The sequence below is a fragment of the Dipodomys merriami genome, unplaced genomic scaffold (assembly GCF_024711535.1).
Source record: "Dipodomys merriami isolate MVZ:Mamm:240054 unplaced genomic scaffold, mDipMer1.0.p SCAF_14, whole genome shotgun sequence".
Classification (NCBI taxonomy): domain Eukaryota; kingdom Metazoa; phylum Chordata; class Mammalia; order Rodentia; family Heteromyidae; genus Dipodomys; species Dipodomys merriami.
The window spans coordinates 29,127,206-29,146,652 of NW_027202715.1; positions in this window are offsets into that span (position 1 = coordinate 29,127,206).

Genomic DNA, 19,447 nt, shown 5'->3' on the forward strand with positions numbered 1-19,447 from the left:
GGATGGTTGATATTGATGATTCTTTGGTTGGGATGAACTTTGATCAATTGCTTAATTTGTTTCCTATTTGAACAGTTCAGAATTTTATTCACTGAAGAGAAGTCACGTTTGAATTTGATGTATGTCCAAATAGTAATTCCACCAAATCAGATATTTATATCTTAAAATATTTTTGTTTCAAATGGCATAATTTTTATTGTCTTATGTTTCTTAGGGAGGAAAAACAAATGCTAAGTTAGTAGTCAAAGACCGTGTTTGATTTTATTCTAAATCTTAATGTCACTAAGCCCTAAAGGAGCTAATTAACTCCTTCTAGCTGCAATTTTCTCTTCAATTTAGTGCAGTAACTAATACTGTCTTCAGAGTTTGAAAGAGCTAACCCAGATATAGAGGAATTATAATAAAACACATCAAAGACATTAAAGAGTACAAATTCTGAGTCTGATTAAAATACTTCCTTTGTGACAATGAATGATTTCCCAAAGACACTGGTAATTGAAATTTCAGCTTACATGTTGAATTGTCAACCCTATGAAAGCAGATTTTGAAAACAATTACTTAAAAACATTTTATGAGGCTTAATTCACCAAGGTTGCTGAGGATATTACATTTAAATATGAGAAATGAAGAAGAGTATCTGACTGGCATTAAAGTAACCCTCCATACTGTATGACTGGTTCACAGTACATATCAGGGGTCCTTTCTTTTTATGTAATGGGAACATGTGATTATTTTATTTTATTTTATTTCTGTTTCTTTTTTTAATTTTGAAAATACCATACAGAGGCATTACAATTACATGGGCAAGGTAATGAGTACATTTCTTATCAAGCATTGTTGCCTCTTCCTTTGTTTCCCCTTCCCATCCCTTCCCATCTCCCACCCCCAATACCATACCCCCTCTCTCCCCGCCACCAAAGTTCATTTTTCTACATAACAGCTTGTATATCTCATTGTTGTAATGCGTCCACCTGTATCCCTATTTAAACAATTTGTTTTTTCCCTTCCCCTTCACAAATTATACCAACATCAAATACAATGAAGGCAGGGTTATACCGTGGGGGAGGGACATACAAAGCAACAAAGAAATCATCTTATAAATGTGTTAGAAACAATCGCAAGAAAGAAAAAAAATTGAATACTTATATTGGGGTTCATGTCACCTAACATCAACTTACCTGACCATTTCTGCTTGTCTCAGACATATACTAGTTAATGCAAATAAGGGAAACCATGGGACCTATGTTTCTTTGGGCCTGGCTTACTTCACTTAATATAATTTTTTCCAAGTCTTTCCATTTCCTAACAAATAGGGCAATGTCATTCTTTTTGATGGAGGCATAGAATTCCATTGTGTATATATCTCACATTTTCTTGATCCATTCATCTATTGGGGGGCATCTGGGTTGCTTTCATATCTTAGCTAAGGTAAATAATACTGCAATAAACACAGTTGTGCTGGTAGCTTTAGTATGGTCTTATTTGTGATCATTTTGGTAAATGCCCAAAAGTGAGATTGCTGGATCATAGGGGAGCTCTATGTGGAGTCTTTTGAGGAACCTCCATACTACTTTCCAAAGTGGTTGAACAAGTTTACACTCCCACCAACGATGCAGTAGGGTTCCCTTCTGTCCACATCCCTTCCAGCATCTGTTGTGATTGTAGCCATTTTAACTGGGTTGCGGTGGTATCTCAATGTTGTTTTGATTTGCATATCTTTTATGGCTAATGAGGTTGAACATTTCTTCATGTGTCTATTGGCCATCCTTCTTTCCTCTTCAGAGAAGTTTCTCTTTAAGTCTTTAGCCCACTTATTTATTGTGCAGTTGTTTCTTTGAGGATTTGTTGCTGGGGGACTTAATTTTTTGAGTTCCAAGTACATTTTAGATATGAGATCCTTGTCCGTTGTATGGCTAGTGAAGATCTTCTCCCAATCTGTGGGCTTTCTATTGATCTTGGTAGCTATATCCTTTGCCAGGCAGAAGTTCTGCAATTTCATGCAATTCCATTTGTCCAACCTTTCTTTGATTTGTTGTGTTTCTGGGTCTCTATTAAGAAAATTTTGGCCTGTGCCAAGGAGACCTAGGGTTTCTTCTATTCTGTCCTGTAATGTTTTCAGGGTGTCTGCTTTGACTCCAAGGTCTTTGATCCATTTGGAGCTGATTCTGGTGCAGGGTGATATATAAGGATCTAGCTCTAGTTTCTACAAGTGATTAACCAATTTTCCCAGCACCATTTACTGAAGAAGCTGTCTTTCTTTCATTGTATTTTTTTAGCTCTCTTATCGAAAATTAGATGGCTATAGGTCTGTGGGTTCATTTCTGGATTTTCAATTCTATTCCATTGGTCCTGAGGTCTGTTCTTATGCCAATACCAAGCTGTTTTGATTACTATGGCTTTGTAATAGAGTCTGAAATATGGTATTGATATTCCTTCAGCACTGTTCTTTCTGTTAAGAATCATTTTTTCTATTGAGGGTCTTTTACTGTCCATATTAAGCATTGAAATAGAAACAGCTCCCATCTAAGAAAAGCCCAGGACCAGATGGATTTACAGTGGAATTCTACAAAGCCTTCAAAGCAGAGCTCCCACCAATACTCCTCCATCTCTTCAATGAAATTGAAAGAGAAAGTTCACTACTGAACTATTTCTATGAAGCCATCATAATCCTCATCCCAAAACCAGGCAGAAAGAGAACTATCGACCCATTTCTTTCATGAACATTGATGCAAAACTTCTCAACAAAATTTTGGCCAATCAACTTCAACAATTCATCCAAAAAAATAATACACCATGATCAAACAGGATTCATTTCAGGGATGCAAACCTGGTTCAATGTACACAAATCAATTAATATAATTCAGCACATCAACAGGAGCAAGGATAAGAACCACATGGTTATCTCAATAAATGCAGAAAAGCATTTGACAAGCTCCAACACCCCTTTATGATGAAGGTACTGGAAAAACTAGGCATCTAGGGAACATTCCTTAATACAATAAAGGCTGTATATGACAAACCGGCAGCCATCATTATACTTAATGGTGAAAAACTAAAGCCATTTCCTCTTAACTCAGGAATGAGACAAGGATGTCCACTCTCTTCACTTCTCTTCACTTTAGTATTAGAATGCCTCCCTACAGCAATAAGACAAGATTCCAACATAATAGGGATGCAAATAGGGAAAGATGAAGTAAAACTCTCCCTCTTTGCAGATGACATGATTTTGTATTTAAAGATTCCCATGGGCTCCACTCCCAAATTACTTGAGCTAATTCGAATATTTGGCAAAGTAGCAGAGTATAAAATTAACCCTGAAAAATCAATGGCTTTTCTGATTGCCAACAATGAGAAAAGTGTGACTGAAATCAGGAAAGCAACTCCATTCGTAATAGCCCCACAAAAAATAAAATACCTAGGAATTAACCAAAGAAGTGAAGGACCTCTATGATGAAAACTTTAAAAACCTGATAAAGGAAATCAAAACAGAACTTAGAAAGTGGCAAAACCTCCGATGCTCCTGGATTGGAAGGATCAACATCATGAAAATGGCTATACTTCCCAAGGCTATCTACTAATTCAATGCAATATCTATCAAAATTCCAACCTCATTCTTCAAGAAATAGAAGAGGCAATCCAACATGTGATTTTTTTTAAATTGAAATTGATATTGTATGAAGAGGAGAGTCTGCAATGCACTATCATTTACTAAATACTTTAACATCCATCTATCAATCATTCATTTTTAGCTTAACTTCTTTTCTAGCACAGTTAGTTTTTCATTCATCTTATTGGATGATTGTCTCTGAATAGAACTTAAGTTTTGTCTTTAATTCATAGGATTATACATTTACCTGTTTATTTCTATTGTGCTATTAATGTGGCTTTCTTATGGAAACCTGCTTCATGACTTTTTAATTATTCTCTTCTTTTGTTCTTAAATCTGTAAATTTTCAGTTCATTTAAGGAACTAGTGATGATTATCACCTGTTGTTTTATGATATGTATTTTAATTACCATGTAAAATTCTATTCATTTATACAATAATCTTGCTAGTTGCTCCAAGATTATAAATAATCATCATTATAGCTTACAATACAAAAGTTTGGGCATTGATTACTTTTCAACTTAGTATCACAACATACACTCTCATAGTCATGTACTGTACAGTAGTAGATCTGAAGCAGAATAGGCATATCTTGTACATATATTAGGATGCCTAGCAGCACCAGGACATCTTATGATATCTGTAAAAATACACACAGCCATGTTTACACAAAAATGATGGATCCTGGTGCCAATCCCTTTCTATGCAAGCTATTCAGGAAAGTACAAATAGGAGGGTCATAGTCTAGTTCATGCTAGCTATAAAATGAGACATTATTTCAAAAATAATCAATGTAGATCCTGTATAATAAAGAAAATACAAGGAAGGAGTGGATTGAATGTGGTGGATGTGAAGGTTGAATGTGCTAGAATTGATGAAGTTGAATGTCATTCATAAACTGCTTCGTTAAATATCAACTCTTTTGTACCATTACTTAATCATAATAAATATAAATAAATAAAATAACACAGAGTTGGTGAAGTAGCACAAGTTTTTTTGTTTTTTGTTTTTTGTTTATTGTGAAAATACTGTACAGAGGAGTTACAATTACATGGGCAAGATAATGAGTACATTTCTTATCAAGCATTGTAGCCTCCTTCTTTGTTTCCCCTTCCTATCCCTTCCCATCCTCCCAGCCCTCCCACCCAATCCTCCCTCCCCTCCTCTCCCCCCTCACCCCCCCCTGCACGAAAGTTGTAAATATCTAGCAGGCCTGAGGCCAAAATGTTGATTAGCAATGGTTTATGAAAATCTAGAAGTAAATTGATTAGCCTTTATCTAGTGTGATTGTATAAAGCTATATAAATGATGATTTACTGTGGTACCAGATTAGAATTCAAGGCCTAGTGTTTGGTAGGCAGATGCTTAGTAACCTAGTCACCATGCTTTTTGTTTTGTTTTTATATTTATTTTAGATAATATTTCTTGTGTTTTATCAGGACCATCATCCTTACTCTGATATGCTTCTATCTATGCCTCCTGGTTAGTTGGACGTGAGTTCATGTCAAGATGCCCTGCTTATTTAATGTGATAGGATCTTATCTACATTGGTCATCAGCAATAATCTTATCGAGAGCCATTTCTTGTTTAAGAATTACACATATGAGCCATCAGCGTGGCGTGAGCATTTGAACTGGCTTAATTGCTTATCCGAGTTTAAATATAATGAAGCTTGGTGCTTTTAATAAATATTTATCATATAACAATTTTGTTCCCTCATGTTAATTTACTAAAACCTTTCTAATTAATCTTAAATATTCTAGTGAATCCTAAGTCTTTAGACAACCGAAAGAAGAGAAAACAATGTTGCCAGCTGAAGAGAAAAGTATGTTTCAAGCTGTCACACACTCACTAAGGAGAGAAGCAGTGAATAGAGAAGAATTTGTAATATTAAAAGAGTTATTTCTCTTCTCTCTGTGTCCCACTACTTTAATGTATTGTTATGTGATCTGGATTACTGTTGACTCATGAAATACTGGGGATACACAGCGAAGTGGTATTATACCAAGGGGATGGTATAAAAGAGACACATTAGAAATTGTTTTTTATATTGTCTTAAGTTCTGTTCCTTTTCAATTAAATTTCAACAAAAATGTCACAGGTCAAATTCTTCATCTGCATTTTGTAGATATGTCCATTCATGTCCTGTGGGAACTACTCCCAAAATGCTGCTGAGCTGGCAAGTCCACCAAGTGGTCTTGCATTTTTCTCCGACCTAGATCACCTCATGTCAATTATTTTCTGCTTCACATAAACGTATTTTTAATTATATGCTCGCTAATATTAAGTATGCTTGTCTTCTTTAGATATACCCAATGTTAGTTCTTATAAAATGTGAATTGAAATTAAAATGTCTATGACTCAGTGTATTAGAGTCCAATTGAAGGGGGTTTTGTTACCATTTATCTCTGGTTAAAATAATATTATACAGCGCATGGATTATGAAAGGCCTTCATTTTTTACATCCTCTAATCAAATTGGATCTTCTTCTTGGGGGTGCTAGAAAATTTTCCTCATAAACAGGTATTTCTTCCTAAGGGGAATGTACTGTATCTTGTAACCCTCTTGGGGAAGGAATGAGAATAATTACCAATGTTCAGAAAAATTAAAAATGCTCATTTAATTAGAGGCAGCTACAATGAATAAGTGTTTTCTAATGGAGATTAATAGATTTTGTGGACAAATACGTTACACAATTATTTTGTGACTATTAAACACAGACACTCCTTAATGTATGTTGGTGGTTAATATTCTGATAAACTAAATATAAATTCAAAGAGTTGAAAGTGGGAAACACATTGAATATAATTTACCTATCAAGCAGTTTAACTGTGAACTTGTCCAGCATGCTTACATAGTCTGTAGTTATGAAAAGACATTTATCACAAAGCCTATTTGCTCAGATTGTTGTTGGTTATTTTGGTGATTGAGTTTCATAAATCCTCAGTCTCAGCCTCCAGAGCAGTTGAGATGGATCCACATGTGGTAGGGATTTTAATTTTATTATCATGTGAATTTCTAGGACATTGAGGCATATAAGATACCTAATGGAGTTTTTTGTTTAATAATGGATTAGATAAAGTATTGAGAAAACATATACTAAAGACGCCTATGTCTTACACCTGTCATCCTAACTACTCAGGAAGTTGAGATCTAAGTATTGTTGTTCCAACCAGTCCAGGCAGAAAAGCCCAAGAGACTCTTGTCTCCAATTTACTAACAACAATTTACAACAATTTACTAACTTGAGCCGTGGCTCAAGTGGTAGAGCAATAGCTTTGAGCACAAAAGCGCAGAAACAGCATTCAGACATATGCAATCCCCAGGCCTGGCATAAAGTTATGAAATCTTTAATTAAAAAGAGCCATAAAGTCCACTATTTATATCAATATCAATTATATAATGAAGTTATAATTAGTATTTGAGATTTTTCAGATGAAAACTGATTCTTTTACAGTTGTTTAGAATTTATACATTCTTAATAAGGTCATTTTAATGAATCACCATTACATGGAAAACATTAAATGAGAAGTACTCAGCTTTGAAGCACATCACAGATTAAAAATGAATCTTGTGAATATCAGAACATAGATGGTTCACCATTCAGTATAATTTGAATATTGTGGCGTATGTGAAAAATCTTTCTAACTAGGGGTTCCTGGAAATAGTTTTAAGAGGAACAACTAAGATTATATATTTCTGTGACATGACAACATACATGAAAAGATAAAGGTTAGACAAACGTTTGAAAAGTTGATACAAAGGAAAAATTCTGTTCAATTGTAACTGAGTGCCGCAATGTTGGGCTTCCAAAGTTGATCTGACTATTGGACATGCTTGTCAGATGCTTTTGTATTATTAGGAGACATGATTTTTCTTTCTCTCAATCCCTTCACAAGCTACTAAAAACCCCTTATGTTTGTTTAGGAGGACTTAAATGATGTAGCTGATGGACAGTGGATTACACAGAACGGATATTTTTGGAAGGCGTATTGTCTCAGTGACTTTAACCTCATTCTGGCCTTCACTTTAGTGATTGTTTTGACACTCCATTCCTGGACTTGTTTCTGTTTTTTTTTTTTTTTTTTGCCAAGCTCATTCCAGTATACTCTTCTATATCACAGTTTTGCTCTCTCTTCTCCATTTTCATCAATTCTTTGGTAGCAGGACAAAGTTTTGGTAGGCAGACAGCCTCCATTATAGAATGACATTGGGTGTTTTTTCATTCTATATTGGCATAAAATACCCTAAAGGGATTAGTGAGAGAACAGAGTATTTTAAAAAAATGACAGAAAGCAAAAATATTCCAGGGCTGTAAAGGTGGCTCAGTGGTAGAGTGCGTGACTCTCATGCATGAGGCCCTAGGCTCGATTCCTCAGTACCACATAAGCAGAAAAAGCTGGAAGTGGCACTGTGGCTTAATGGGTATAGTGTAAACCTTGATCTGAATAGCTAAGGGACAGCACCCAGGTCCAGAGTTCAGGCCCCACGACTGACAAAATAATAATAATAATTTATTTTTCGTTGGTCATGGGGCTTGAACTCTGGGCCTGGGCGCTGTCCTTGCGCTCTTCAGCTCAAGGCAAGTGCACTACCACTTGAGCCACAGTGCCACTTCCAGTTTTCTAGTGGTTTATTAGAGATAAGAGTCTCACAAACTTTCCTGCCTGGGCTGGCTTTGAACCTTAATCCTCAGATCTCAGCCTCCTGAGTGCTAGATTACAGGCGTGAACCACTGGCGCTCAGCTAATAATAATATTTTTAAAAAAAGATTCTCTATACAATTCTGCTATTTTTATATAGGATACACACACACGTGACTACTACTTTAAAATTAGGTAGTAATAAACAAAGAGTAGAAATTTGGGAGGGAAATTGAGAAAACAAATTAATATCCATGCAATATTCCACTAATAAGGAACACATATTGGAAGTAATCAGAGCAACATCGTATTTTAGATAATTTGGAAAGAAATTATAATTCATTAAAATGAATTAACTTTCAAAGAGGAAAATAAAAACAAAGATTTTAAAAAGTTAACAAATTGCATGAAATATAAGAAAAATTGAATGGACAGGTTCCAGCGGCTTACACCCATGATCTTAGCTATTCTGGAGGATCTGAAGAATCACAGTTCAAAGCTAGCCCAGGAAGGAAAGTCCCAAAGAGTCCATCTGCAACTAACCAACAAAACGTCAGGCTGGAGATGGGGCTTAAATGGTAGAACACCAGTGGGGCTAGCAGCTGAGCAAGTCAATGCCTAAGTTCAGACACCAGAACAGGAAAATAGAAATAAATCCAACTGTCATACATTTCAGTGAAAAAGAACAACTACAAATTACATTTCAATATAAATAGCTTCTATTAGTCTTAGGGTCAAAATGCAATAAGCAAATTGATACAGATGAAGTAAGAAGCAGGATTTATATGATTACATCAGACACTATACTGTTACTATCTTGAATGGCACTTTTTTATTCATCATACTAGTGCTTGTGTGTGATTTCATGGAGAGCCTTGACTTTGAATGACTTTTAATTTAAAAAAATATCTCTTTGACTTGTTTGGGTCAAAGCAGCCACCATTACTTTAATGTGTTTTGATTTATTATGTGACAACATCCTTAGTGTTGAATGACTAAAATTATGCCTCCATACATAACTAAATGAAATTTTTTCTTTGACATCTATCAATTCTATCAAAAGCATCACTTGAAAACTAATATGTACCACTAACTTCCTTTGGTAGCAAATACCTCAAACAGATACCCTATAAGGACTCCTCCAGCTCTTCCTCAGTATTACTTTTTCTTAAGCATTATTTATCCTTGTTATAGTTAATTATTTTTTTCTATTTAATGATTTCTATATCCTATTTACATATTTGTTTTGAGAGCCTTCCACAAGCAGTCATAAATATGTAATATATAATACATTCTATACAATAATATTATATAAATATATATTATTGAGCCAAAAGTTTTTACCATCCTCCCAAACTGAGCATTCCTTTTTTGTGCCTCCAGAAGTTTCTTAGCAGTTTCCTTTGTTCTGAATCCCCCTCCAATTCCCAAAAGTCTAACCATCTTTTCCATGAATTTTACTTTCTTCTTTTTTTCCCCATTCTTTCTTTTTTTTTCAGAGCTGAGGACCAAATTCAGCAGGCAAGTGCTCTTCCACTGAGATAAATACTCAACCCTGATTCTTAATAGATCTTGTTCAAATCTTCAGTTCTTCATTGGTACTGTGTTAACCACTACTGCCTGTGGTCTCTTCTCTTCTGTCTTTGAATAAGCCTATGGGAGAGCAAAGGGAAAAATTAAGTACTTAGTGGCCATAAAGTGTGCCCTATTATTTTGGATGTCCTAATTTTACATGCTTACTTATATGTAGCAGCCTTAGATGCAAGATAAATTCTACATTTGTTTTCTATTCATGGCCCAAGCAATGAGTTTATTCTTCGCTCACTTTCTTTTCAGATCTGACCTATGAATTGAAAAAAAAAAAAGAGTTTCCTAAAGAATTCATGTATTCTGAATTTCAATATAAGCAAAACTGTGTTGAACAAATATAAAATTAATCTCATCTGTTCAGATTTTGTATAAAAGTATGGAAAACTGGTAGGCAAATACCTTTGCTTGATGGAAACCTGGGGATAAAATGACAATAGTCAAAATCTATAGTGCTGTTTTGTTAGAATAAAGTTTCCCGTTGGAATTGTCAACTACCCATGCTTTAGCAATCTTCTAAATTGAGAGCAATAATCACAACATTATACAGGAATGTAAGGAAGATAGTTTGGAAAAGTTTTAAAGATTTGTATTTTTTTCAGGTTGTTTTGGAATTCAACCAACATATTTTCAATTGCATAGAATGAGAATTAAATTGAATTGCAGTATTAATGACAATTATTCAGAGTAACTGCTGATATCTCTGCAAATAGATAGATACCTCCAATATTTGATACATGTTATTTCTATCTTATTCTTTTAGGGTTCTTTTGGGTTTTTTTTTGGAAGAATTTTAAGAAAAGTTCAATGTATATTGCAATTGATGTCTTTATCCCTGTTTTTTTGTAATCATACAGCAAGTGGATTATACAGAATTCATGGAGAGAGCACAGTTTCCTTTTTAAATTTAATTTTTAATCGTTTTACAGAAAATTGCAAACAATGACACCTCTTTTACACACCTGCTTCCTATACTTTAGACACTAGGTCAATCAGAAATGCCACTAGACATTAATTCTATTACATAAGTGCTAGTCATAGAGTTAGTCTTAAGTGATTTTTAGACAATACAGCTGGGCGCCAGTGGCTCACGCCTGGCTACTCAGAAGACTGAGATGTGAGGATCGCGGCTCAAAGCCAGCCTGGGCAGGAAAGTCCGTGAAACTCTTATCTCCAATAAACCACCAGAAAACCGGAAGTGGCTTTGTAGCTCAAGTGGTAGAGCTGTTGTCTTGAGCTGAACAGCTGAGACCCAGAGTTCAAGCCCCATGACCAACAACAACAAAAAAAAGACAATACATTCTTAAGTACAGTTTACATTTCTAATATACAAAATAAGCAACTAAATTATGTGGTTTCATATGCTTATAATCTTAACAACTGGGAGGCTAAGGAAGAAGGTTTGCAAATTTGACTCTAGTCTAGACAACAAAGCAAGACCATCTGTCAAAAAAAACACACATGACTGAAATAAACAAGCAAGAAAACAATAAAAAAGTTTGAATGTAGATGAAGAATATAATACTTGTGCAATAATTATTGGATTGCTAGGAAATATGCTAGGAAATATGATCAGAGCACATGTTGTTACTTGTCTTTTATGTGTTATTTTGAAATTCTATTTTGATTATTATGATTTTGTTTTTGTTTACTCAAGATGCAATCTCAATGCATAGCCTAGATTGGCCTTGAAATTGCTCTGGAGGCCAGGCTGTACTCTTTTAATCTGGAATTACAGTCATGAGCCAACCTGTTGGCTATGAATTTTTTTTCAAATTAAGTTTATAAAGAACATAATTACCTCTCTGGCAGATGCAAACAGTGTTGAAATAGAATGGGAACAGAATATATTTGTGTAAATAAAATTATGCAGAGAAACAAATGTAATTTTACTTGAGCATTACAGAACATGAAATGAAAATAAAACTAGATTAGGTTATATTAAATTAAATTAAAATGTTGAACTTAGTGCTTATTATTAATCTCAAGGCATTATGGTTTAAATGAATTCTTTTAATACTGAAGCAACTATGCTGTTCTTGTTCTTTCAAAGGTTACATGGGCCTGTGAGTAAACATGCCTGGGTTTAAGCCACCATTTTAAATATCTGTAACATGATCAGAATCCTTTGCTATATAAAAAAGAGTTAAAATAGCATACTAATATCTCTTAACACTCCTTTGTACTTCCTATTTTCTTCAATGATATAATTGGGTTATCTCTCAAGGCACTAGGAAATTTTATGGGTCCTTAGTTTAGGATGGAGATCTTTCAGGACTATGGTTCTGCCTAGCACAGGTCCTATTTTTTTTTATTCTATAGTACATCACATTAAGGAGAAGGCCCCATTGTTTATGTTATACAATATTGCTTTTAGATGTCTATGTGGAAATCTGGAGTTTTCATAATTGAAAAACTTGTTCTTTGATTTTGAATCCTGATAGATTACTTTCTTTATACCCAAGTTTTCCTAAATTTGAAGTTATGACCATATCTCAACTACTTTAGATGAAAGTCTATTTTCCTATGCATTATATTTCCAACTTTGAATTTTGCCCAAGAGTTTGCAGCTTTCAAAAATATTATATATTTTCTTTTTTTAAAAAATTGCGAAAATACCGTACAGAGGGGTTACAATTACATGAGCAAGGTAATGAGTACATTTTTTATCAAGCATTGTTGCCTCCTCCTTTGTTTCCCCTTCCCATCCCTTCCCTCTCATCTCTACCTCCTTGTCCCCTTCCCTCTCCCGCATCTCCATCCTCGACAAAGTTGTAAAGTTCGTTTTTTGATATAATGTCTTGTACATCTCATTGTTGCAATGGGTCCACCTGTATTCCTATTAAAACAATTTGTTTTTTCCCTTCCATTTTCTGCCTGCTAAACATATTATATATTTTCATTTATTTCATTTTAGTATATATATTTATTAAAATATACTGTACAGAGGGGGTTACAGTTACATGAGTAAGGTAATGAGTACATTTCCTATGTAGCAATGTTACCTCCTCCTTTGTTTTTCCCCTACCATCCATTCCCTACCCACTTCCCCAACTCCCCAACTCCCCCCCCCCCACCAAAATTGTAAAGTTCGTTTTCAACATAGTGTCTTGTACATTTCATTGTTACAATGGGTCATCCTGTATCCTTATTTCAGCATTTTGTTTTTTTCCCTTTCCCTCCCTAAATTAGAAAAATGTATAAACAACATGCAGAGCACTTGGAATCAAATACAATGAAAACAGGGATTATATCATGGTGGAAGAACATACAAAAGAAACAAAAAAATCACATTGTACATTATAAATACATTAAAAACAACAGCAAGAAAGATAAAACCTCTTGTGTCACTATCTTGGTTTCATTTCACTTAGCATCATCTTATATGGTCATATGTACATAGCTTTTGACCTGTCCTGCTTGTCCTAGACGTATACTAGTTATTTCAAATAAGAGAAACCATGGGTCCTATGTTTCTTTGGGCCTGGCTTATTTCACTTAATATAATTTTTTCCAAGTCCTTCCATTTCCTAAAAACTGGGGTAGTGTCATAGTGTCATTCTTTCTGATGGAGGCTTCTTTCTGATGGAGGCATATAATTAATGTATATATATATATATATATATATATATATATTTTCTTGATTCCATTCATCTACTGAAGGGCATCTGAGTTGGTTCCATATCTTAGTTATAGTAAATAATGCTACAATAAACATAGTTGAGATGGTAGCTTTAATATGGCCTTGTTTTTGATCATTTCGGTAAATGCCTAGAAGGAGGATTGCTGGGTTATAGGGGAGGTCTTTGGGTAGGCTTGGAAAGACAGCCTCATGATATAAATGGTGCTGGCAAAATTAGTTAAACATCTGTAGAAAACTAAAGCTAAATTCTTATATATCACCCTGCACCAGAATCAACTCCAAATGGATCAAAGACTTCTGAGTAAAAGCAGACACCCTGAAAATATAGCAAGAACAAATAGGAGAAACTCTAGGGCTCATTGGCACAGGCTGAAATTTTCTTAATAGAGACCCAGAAACACAACAAATCAAAGAAAGCTCAGATAAATGGGATTGCATGAAACTGCAGAGCTTCTGCATGGTAAAGGAAAAAGCTAGCAAGATAAATTAAAAAGCCCACAGACTGGGAGAAGCAATACAATGGACAAGGACCTCATATCTAAAATATACTTAGAACTCAAAGAATTAAATCCCCAACAATAAATCCTCAAAGAAACAACTGCCTGATTAATAAGTGGGCTAAAGACTTAAAGAGAAACTTCTCTGAAAAGGAAATAAGAATGACCATTAGACACATGAAGAAATGCTCAACTTCTCTAGCCATAAAAGAAATGCAAATCTAAATAACATTGAGATCCCACCCCAGTTAGACTGACTATAATCAAGAAATCTAATAACAGCAGATGCTGGAAGGGATGTGGCCAGAAGGGAATCCTACTGCATTATTGGTGTGAGTGTAAACTTGTTCATTTCTTGAAATTTTTAATTTTAGAATATTCAATTTATTTTGTATTTTTATTGACAGCAGGTCTTATCTCCTTGTTTTATCTTTTTTTTTAAATTGTATTTTATTTTATTTGAGAACATACTGTACAGAGGGGCTACAATTACATGGGCAGGATAATGCATACATTTCTTACCAAGCATTGCAGCCTCCTCCTTTGTTTACCCTTCACTTCCCTTCCCCGCCTCCCCCCTCCCCCCACCCAATTTTACCCCCCTCCTCCCACCCAATTATACCCCCCTCCCCCCCCATACCGACATTGTAAAGCTGGTTTTGACATGACATTTTGTACTTCTCATTGTTGCAACAGGTCCACCTGAATCCTTAAACGACTTGTTTGTCCCCATCTCCTCCACATGTTATACTGACATCAAATATAGTGAAAGCGGGGGTTACACTGTGGGGGAGGGACATACAAAGCAACAAAGAAATAATCTTATAAATGCGTTAGAAACACATGCATGAAAGAAACGAAAACATTAAAATACATATTTAAGGGTTCATTTTCCTAACATCACATTATCTGACCTTTTCCGCTTGACTCATACCTATACTAGATATTGCAAATAAGGGAAACCATGGGACCTATGCTTCTTTGGGCCTGGCTTACTTCACTTAATATATTTTTTTCCAAACCTTTCCATTTCCTAACAAATGGGGAAATGTCATTCTTTCTGATGGAGGCATAGAATTCCATTGTGTATATATACCACATTTTCTTGATCCATTCATCTACTGAGGGGCATCTGGGTTGGTTCCATGTCTTAGCTATGGTAAATAATGCTGCAATAAACATAGTTGTGCTGGTAGCTTTAGTGTGGTCTTGTTTGTAAACATTTGGGTAAATGCCCAAAAGTGGGATTGCTGGATCATAGGGGAGATCTATGTGAAGTCTTTTGAGGAACCTCCATACTGCTTTCCAAAGTGGTTGAACAAGTTTACATTCCCACCAACAATGAAGTAAGGTTCCTTTCTATCCACATCCCCTCCAGCATCTGTTGTTGTTAGAGTTCTTGATTTTTGCTGTTCTAACTGGAGTGAGGTGATATCTCAATGTTGTTTTGATTTGCATTTCTTTTATGGCTAGGGATGTTGAACATTTCTTCATGTGTCTATTGGCCATCCTTCTTTCTTCTTCAGAGAAGCTTCTCTTTAAGTCTTTCGCCCACTTATTTATTGGGCAGTTGTTTCTTTGAGGATTTGTTGTTGGGTGGTTTAATTTTTTGAGTTCCAAGTATATTTTAGATATGAGACCCTTGTCCATTGTATGGCTAGTAAAGATCTTCTCCCAATCGGTGGGCTTTCTATTGATCTTGCCAGCTATGTCATTTGCCCTGCAGAAGCTCTGCAATCTATCCTTGTTTTATCTTTGCACATTACTTTTTACTTCCTTTCTTTTTGGTTCTGGGAATCAAACCATGGCCACACCCAAGGCTTCAGATCGTGTATATTTCACTTAAATTTATTATGATTACCAAAATTCTTTTTCAGTTATATAATTTGTATTTCTCTCTTGCCTATTCTACTTGAGAAATGTATTTAATACCATTATTTTTATAATATTTTTTTCATTTGTCACTTTTTTGTATTCTTAATTTATATTTGCTTCTACCATCTTTAGTGAATTATTTTTATTATTATTAAATTATTATCTTCTTAAGTTTTATTGCACAAATCATTGGGGAGGGGATTTAAGATTTATTTTGGTATGTTCGCATAGATTCCATTCCTTTGCATTTATTTGTATAAGTAACTTATTTTCATGATGCTTTTTTCTTGTTTATGTTAAATTGGTTCAGAGAAACCAAAAACAAAATTTTAAGAAAATATCTGTGTATATACCTGGGCAAGTCATTGGAAAATTCAGTCTTAATGAGGTACATGTATGAAAAGGAAATGACTCTTACTAAAAAGTAAAGTATTTCTACAACTTATGTGCAAAGTAATATTTCATTTAACTTGTGGTAGTGACTGAAAATAGTATTGAATAATTTTAAAACTATATCTAAAATATATTTTTAAGCTTTGATTATGAGACAGATATAGTTCTATGATTTAATCAAGATCATGTCCTTGATCACAATTTATAGTTCAATAGAGGAAGTTGGCAAGTGACTAGATAATGGGAATAAGGAATCATCACCATGTGTAAGTAAAATGGATCATAAGTCTGAAGGTTATTATGGAGACACTTTACATATGATCAAATCCAGAGATTAATGACTGTATAGTGGGGATAAAAGAGCCCAAGAGAGAAAAAGGGAAACAAATAAGGAAAAAGAGAGAGAGAAATAGAGAGGGTGTGAGAGTGAGGGAGAAGGAGAGACAGAGACAGAGTCAGAGACAGAGAAAGAATAGCTTGGTATGGATAGGAAGAGTAAGTGCAAAATCTTAATTTAGATGAATTATAAAATCACATTGACCATTAAAATTTACAACTGTGTCTTTAAGAAATGACCACACTTTTAGTTAAAACAAAAGAAAAATGAGACAATTATTTCTCCTTTTTCTGGACACTTATGTTCTAAGATCAGAGAACTTCCATGTGTGTGATATCTTCTTTCATAGGTCAATATGGGTGCCTGCAGATGACATTTCCATAGTTCTAATGCCCAACCTTGGAATAAGATGGTTGTGTTGATTCCTTTCCAATATGAAAAAATATGTATATTTGTATCACCCAGCATGAATGAATATACCATATAGAACAGTTGTTCAAATTAGTAAACCCCATCCTTCAGTTGCTGAACACACTGGATTTTCATTATAACCCATATATTACCAGGTTCTTATACTAGAAGAGATGACTCCGATTTGAGAGTTTTCTCATTCCTCTTTTTAAACGCAGCTCACAACCATACAGTTAATATTATAAACAAGTTGCTAACTATAGCTGACTGCTGACTCATGTAAGTTATATATACCTAGATTTAAAGTATCACAATCTAAATTGAAACAATTTATTATCCATTTTCTGTCAATATTATGTAACTCAACTAAGCATTCTTAACTGTTTACAAGATATCATATATAAGAATTATACTCTTGAAAAAAGGGAAAACATTATTTGGAAATTACTCATCATTTTCAAAACAAGACTATACATACATGCAAGGTCATAAGGATCAAAAGTAGTCATTGCCATTTTGAAAAAGCAAATATATTTTACATATATATATATACACACACACATGTGTGCTTATATGAATAACAGCTCATACAGTAATAAATAATAAATTCAAACTAAATATCATGACTTATATTCATTCCATGTTTAATTAAATTTTGCAAAGTTATGCACAGTCACATATTTAGTTTAAAATATTTGTGGATTTTTATTTTATGAGTATTCAATTTATGCAGATTAGGTGCTAGAAGTACAAATTTTGCATATATGCCTTATTTAGAGCAACATCTGAAGTAGTTAGGTATAAATTGGTCATAGAATATTTGCTTTTAGAATATATGTGAGATCTGTGGTTTGATATTCAGAACTCCTCCCAAAAAATTTCTAAATGATGAAACAATATAATCATAAACAGAGTCTCCTTAGAGTAAAATGTTACATCTACAACTTACTACAACAGATTTATAGACTAAGAGTGCAACGTTCTATATATTGTTGTTCCAAAGATTCAAAGAATCTTTGTTCAAAATTCAAAGAATTATTTCTACATGCTGCTATCACTCATATTATTATAACATTGGACAATTATTGGGTTGAATCATGATAATTCAACTATCATCTGACAATCACTAATTAGGTATGAATGAGGTTCTTAGAGCAGAATGCTGTGGCTCATGCCTGTAATCCTAGCTACTTAGGAGATTGAGATCTGAGGATCAAGGCTCAATGTCTACTCAGGCAGGAAACCCTCAGACTTGTTTCTAATTTGCTATCACAAAGCTGGAAATAGAGCTGTGGCTCAAGTGGTAGAACATTAGCCTTGATCAAAAACCTCAGGGAAAGTACCCAGTCCCTAAATTTAAACTGAAGACTGGCACCAATAAAATAAAATAAGTATTTTATGTTGAAAATAGATAATTAATTTATTGTTAAAAATCTCAGATATTACACAAAAACAATGTGTTCGTAAGGAAAATATAACATGGCCAGACAAACATGACACCTCAAGCATCAGGAATAAAGAATACTTATTGTACAACCTCAAATTTTCCTTTATGAATTAAGATGTTGCCCTTATTTTCAGATGCCTGGCTTCAGTTACTCATTTGTAAAGTTAATTTTGTTGGTTTTCAAGGATACTTTTTTTTAACAGAACTTTAACAATTGCCCTAATTTTTAAAAGTGAAAAGAATAGCTCCTTCAAGATAGTTTCCCTGCTACTACATGGAAGGGAAAGCTATTTTCAGCTTGACTTTCTTCTTCCAACTCTGTGGGAATAACACTATGCCTTCTGATTCTTTGAAAGGGAGAACATTTTAACTGATTATTTTTCTTTAGAGGTGACAGGTGAAATTTCAATTCTCTACATGTTTCTGACAATCAGACATCTGATCTACAAGATAGAGAATTATGTTAGATCCATATTCAACTTGGAAACAAAACAAAATAAACTTAATTTCTAACTTTAGTTCCAATGTAGACTAACATAGATTAAACACAAAAAATTAAACCTTGTTTAGTTTTATAGTAAATAAACTATCAAAAGTTTACCTAAAATTGATCCTAATGTTTCAACTTAACAATATCTTAGTGCCTTTTAGTTTGCTGTTTGTAGTTTATATATAAAATATATTAGTAAATGATTTATGATAGATATAAATGTATTAATAGATGATATATGAAAAGTTGTAGTTATGTGAGTTGAGATCACCTGAAGACAGAGGTCCTTTTATTGCTTAGTTCTAAGCAAGTCAAGAAGATTGTAGTTTTTCTCAGAGTATTTAAATTGAGCATGAATGATTGAGGATAGTTTCAATGAATGAACATTTATTAAACATTTACCTTTTCCAATTACTCTACAAACTAAATGAAATGCAAAAATAAGTTCAAAATTTCTCTTTCCTTTTGCCTAAGGAATTACAGAGCAGAAAAAAACAAACCAAATTCTATCCTAATA